This window comes from Egretta garzetta, unplaced genomic scaffold (genome assembly GCF_000687185.1).
Source record: "Egretta garzetta isolate BGI_Z169 unplaced genomic scaffold, ASM68718v1 scaffold340, whole genome shotgun sequence".
In the NCBI taxonomy this organism is placed as follows: domain Eukaryota; kingdom Metazoa; phylum Chordata; class Aves; order Pelecaniformes; family Ardeidae; genus Egretta; species Egretta garzetta.
Genome location: NW_009258377.1, coordinates 1867535 through 1873336, shown reverse-complemented (window position 1 = coordinate 1873336; position 5802 = coordinate 1867535).

Here is a 5802-nt window from a genome sequence, read left to right as displayed (position 1 = left end):
ATGGCACATTCAAGAGCTCCTCAGCTGAGCCATGTCCTCACGTGTCCCTTCCCACCACGCTGCTGGAAGGTACACTGCTGCAGAGCCATGCTTCTCGCCCCCCTATTTCCCCTACGCTTCACCACTGCTGTTTCTTTCCCAGACCCATGTTTTCATGTCAGCTACTCAGGAGCCAAAATCCTGTCTCCTGGACCTCATCATTCTGATGCTGAGTGGTGAAACCAGAAATCAGAGCTGCAGCTGTTTGTTGGTTTGGCTCAAGATTTTTGTCATTGCTTTTTTTTTTTACTGTAAGCTGAGGCCATTTACCTTTCTTCCTTGATATTTCTTGTCTTTGAGTTTCCTCAGGTTGAAGCATTTATTTTTTTAGGGTACAGTTTCCATGTACTTTGAAAGACAGTCTATTATTTGTTAAAACTATGGTACAAGTAACTCTACCAAAATATTGATATACATGTAGTTAGTCCATTGAATGCATATGCATTAGTGACCAGGATGAAAGAACAGTAATATATGGGAAATTTTAGAAATACATTTTTGAGAAGCAGTTCGGAGCAGTTCCAGTCTATCTGAGCACTGCAGCTGTAACGCGGGCTGCCCACATTTGCAATGCACAGTAAAAATTATCAGAAGATTCCAATTAGTAATTGGAATGTGTAATGTGTTCCCAACAGACCGATTTCCCACAAGAAATAACTCATTTTGAGCCCTGTTTATTTTTCAAAAGTGCATACTAGAACTGACGTTGAGAAAATTTTCTGTGGAACAGGGGAAATAAAAAAAGCCACCTTCAAGTTAGAGGAACCCCAGATCAAGTAGTTTGGTTGAAACACTTCTGCATTATTTCTAGCAAAGAATGTGATTGACAAGTGGGTTGTGAAAGAGCAGTGAACCTCTGCTTCCAAGGATTTGCAGTTTCTAAGGAACCCAGGGTGGAAGGGCCCTGCCGCCTCCTGCAGCCCACCCCGCTGCTGTCCCAGCCCACCCCTCAGGGGTTGCTGCTCACAAATGGAGTTAGCTCCATCGTCAGAAGAAGTAGGACTTCTGTCCAAGTTGCTGCTTTAAGATGGCTGCTCCTTTACCAGGTTGTCTTTGTCCTGCTTCACAAAGGCAATTCTCCCTCAGAAACCACGAGCAACTGCCGCCATTGCGTGGTTGTCTCCCCTGGCGCCACAGTGTGTGGTTACGTCCTTGTCATCTTTCAGAGAATGCGTTTCACTCCATCTTGGTGACCCTTGCGCCATGATGAATTGCTTATGTGGCCTGCGGGAGCATAGGCCTGAAGGTGGGGTATCGCAATACGGTATCACAGTCGGGGAGGGACAGTAGAGCAGCTGGTAGCCCCTGATGTACCTGTTCACATCTGCCATGAAGGAAGTGGCGTGTGCCTAAAATGGGCAAATCTTTGGAGCCTGAAGAATTCGCGGTCATCAAAATCAACATGTCCCATGGTTAGGTTGCTTCAGTGGAAAATGCCGTGTTCCGAAGCCCTGCTCTTCAGCACCACAAATGCTGGTGTTTTCCACTCTGTGGGAGCTTTCAAAATTCTTTGTAAACTGAATTTTGAGATCTCAGTCATTTCTGGAGAGGACTCTTTCCTGAGACAGGGTTGCTTTTGTCGGCACAGCTGCCAGCTGCTGTTTCAGGCTCATCTGTAAGCTCAAGCAGACATTTACAGCAGTTACAAGCCTGCCTTCTTCAATTCTTTCCAAGAAAAATTCTGCAAAACCTAGACATGTATTCTCTGTAGTAAAATGTAGGAATAGAGACTCTGGAAAATAACTAGGATTGGTAACTATTCTCCCTTTCCTTTTCTTTGGCTCTCCAGGAGTGCTCACAATACAAAAAGTGAGTCCATGCTCATACCAAATACTGTAAAATATGTGCATGTTTGTAACATGTAGACCACTGAAAACTCTAAGTAAAGGGAGGCTACTGATTTATCGTTTTACATATTAGTTTTTGGATTGCAGAAGAGTTCCCTGCATGTTGGCAACTGTTGAGGGGTAGGATTGGATCGACGGCCTTCTCAAACAAAGTGCCACCTGGAAACATGAACGTGAGCGTCAAAATACTGCACTCCAGCTTGGCAGTCAGCCCTGGTCAGGATTGGAACAGGAGACTTCTTTGGGATACTTAGATACCGAGTGAAATGTCTTTGACAATTCAGTGTGTGCACTTGGATAAGGTATCGGTGTACCCAAATGCAGCAGGCTTTGTGTTGCGCAGGTCCCAATATTTTTCTGACCACTTTGGTAGAGTAAGCATGGTGTAACTTTGCTATAAAAAGGATTGTTGTCTTCCCTTTCCTTTGGAAACCTTATCCATTGTCTCTTTCACTTAATGTCTTTTCTTTCATTGGATTAAAAACTCATCACGTTCCTTTCCATCAGTAGTTAAAATTTCTGGGCTGGTAGCAGTGATTTTTTGCATGTACTCTGCATTTTCACTTTGATTTTGAGTCCTTCTCAGTGACAGGCTATAAAAAACACCGAATCATTATTGCTGAGGATGCCACGCTGCAGCCCTCTGTGGCTGAAAAATATCAGTGACAATTCTCTGTTTATCTAATCCCTGACTCCGAGAGCTGATCAGATCAAAGCCAACCACTCAGCCAGTGTATGCTGGGGTTCTTTCATTTCCTAAAGAAATACCACAACTTGCAGAGCAGAAAATCCCCTCCATCCTTCTGTAAAATCCTGCAGAATGAGGCACGCTTATGGCTGTGAAAGGAGGGAAAAGCAGATAAAGTTCTGACCCCCTGTGGAAGTGAAACTCCTGTCATTTCTGCCACCAAGGCTCTGATTTCACCCAAGACTTACAAGAACTGCTTCCTTTAAAGAGTGGTTTGCCTCCTTAAACAGTGAGTTTGAGAAATGCAGCGCTATCTCCCCAGGTACGAATTTGCATTAGTTGAAAGTGATATGCCGTTGTGAAATGCAATCTCCAGAAATTAATTCCTCCTGAGTGAGTTTTGTTATGTTGGGCTTTTTTTTGTCCTTTTAAATAGACTCATCGATTTTTAGGCCAGATGAGATCACTGTAATTGTTTTGTCTGACTTTCTTCATAACATCAATTATAACCAGGCATGAATTAATTCCCCTTCAAATTACAGACTGTATTTCATTTGAGAAATCCTATTTTGATTTGAACAAAGGCAGTGATGGAGAACCCACAACAGCATTTACTAAATCATTTCAGTGGTTAATAACCCCCTGCTTAGATAAATTGTAATCTCCTTCCCAGTCTGAATTTGTCCAGCTTCAAAGAGCAGCCCCAAGGCACCGCTACAGGGTTGTTTGCCAGGCTGAAGAGCCCACTACCACAGCTTTGCTCCCTCTGTAGGTTCACAGACCCCAATTGTGTCTGCCCTTAACTTTTTCTTGGGCAAACTAAACAGCCCTCAGATGAACAGCTTTTCATCATACCTGCTCCAGGGAGTCCTCACAGAACTGACTAGCATAGCCAACATGAGAAGGTCCATTATCCAGGCACATGCCGTCAATGTAGCACTAGTGATATTTTCTTGTCTTCGTGCGGTCTTTGCACAGACCGGAGCAATGGTCAAGCTTTACAGGACATGTCTGAAGGAAGTCACCCCTGGCAGCCTTACCACAGCTTCTCACCCCTTCCTGCCATTCATGAGGCAGCGTGTCACCAGATCTGTCAGCTCACCACCACATGCCATCTCTCCCCAACCCACTTCAGTCACAGTGATCCATGTTAAAAACCCAAAGACTCACAAAACAACAGAAAATCATGTTGTTTGAAGTGTTAAGGCTAACCTAGATCATGATGACAGAACGGGGTTGGAGAGCAGTGATGTCAGCAGCTACACTGGGTCACCTGCAGTCAAGACATGGTGTTCAGGCTCAGCCAAAAGTTTTCTTTGCTTTGTCCAAGGCTGTGCATTGAGCACATATTTCCATTGAACAGTTCTTAGTAGGAACTACTTTTTCCTGACTTAGTACCCCACTGCGTGTTACTCAAGGCTTTCCTCAAATATGCGTGGCCTTGGATTAGTTGATGTTTAACCTCACCAGACATCATTCTGCCCAAACACCTTGCTGTGTTAGAGTCTTCAGCATTCCTCAGGCTCTTTGCCTGTTCTGGAGGAACCAAAATAATTTTCTTCCGTCTTCAGATTTTGTTAGAAAAAGATATCTGTTAGAAAATCCAAATGGTTCTTCAAAGTTCTTGAGCAACTGCAACATTCTTAAGATTCATAATCTACTACTAATATCCTTTTACATGTTTCTCTTTCATTGAGTTATTTTATATGTCCTTTTCAAATTTTTGTGGGGGACCCAGTGGTCACTTTGTGGGAACTGTTGCACCTGTAACTCCCATGTTGTCTTCAGAGATCACTTAAAGAAAGCTAGCATGTAAAACAGGCTCCATCTGCCAAGTGGAAGAGTTTCTTTCTCCTTAGAGCTCCCTTTTCACTTCCCTCTGAAATGGAGCCCTAATGCCATAGAGGCCTGGAGCACAAGCTTTCAGAAGAGGTTAGGTCCTCTCTAATACACTACAAAGTGATGTCATAGCGGAAATGTTAACACATTTGTGTCTTCACTGTCTTTTTGCCATCCCATTTTTAACTTCCTCTGAGGTTCCCTAGGAATATGTTAAGGGAAAAAAAGATATTTTCAGCACAAGGGAGACAAAACCTAGTGTTATATGTGTACAAGTGTCTAGTTGTTGTAGATTCCACCATCTCTCAGACAGCCTGACCTCTGCACGTTGTCTTTTTCCTAATGAACTTCATTTGACTTGAAAGAATGAAATTTTTTTTTTGGCCTCTTACCTGTCTAGCTCGTATATCAGTCAACAACTGCCAGCTTCGCCAAGAGCAACTCTTGCTCTGCTAACCCACAGACTTGCTCTCCGGAGTTCTTCAGCTGTGGACTCACCACAACCTACCAACTTCTGGGTCTGCTCAGGATTTCTCACCCCCACACAGCACAGAAATAATATTAACATTGTCTGCTTAAATCAACAAGACAGCTTTGGGGCTGTCCTTACAACTGTTAAGCCAAAATATAAATGTTTCCAGAAACCTCAAGAATGTGTGTTTAGAGTGGGGAAAAACTTGGAAAATTTACCTGTCACAGGTGCTACTGCAGTTTCAGCATCATATAAATTAACTTTTGCTTTGACTTAGTGGGATTCCTAATGAAATATCTTATAGCTGCTTTTGGTTTTCAATTTACTATGCTTTAATTCAGTAATTGGTTTATGACTGTAATTACTAGTCTTTCAGGCAACACTTATTAAAAACAAATTAGGTTGTTCCAAACTCTGGTGATTTTATGATCATATAGATCAATATAAATCACAGTTAATTAAGCTCTTTATCACTTAGGTTTTCCATACGCAATGTATTACAGCATTGCAATAACAGAAAATATTCCTACCTTTCCATACCAATTTAGTCATATTAAGACAGAATTTTATTTATAACAACAGAGGCTGAAAACCAGCTTTTACTAAAGTCGCCTGCTGCACGGTAACAGTGATATGGTGGTATAAGTTGATAGTGCTTATCTACATAGGGAAAAAAATCAGAAACGTGAGCAGAATCTGAAAAATGTTTTTTTAAAAAAAAGCAAACAAAAAAAAAAAGCAAGTCAAGTTAAAATTGCATTTGAATCTTTATTTCCTTTCTTTATTTCCAAATCTTATCAGAGTTGTTACAGGGTATAATTCTGGCTGCACTATAATGAACGAAAAAAAAACCCTTAGCTAGTTAAGATTGCAAGGATTCCTTAAGATGTCTAAGCTAAAATGTGCAAAAAAAATAT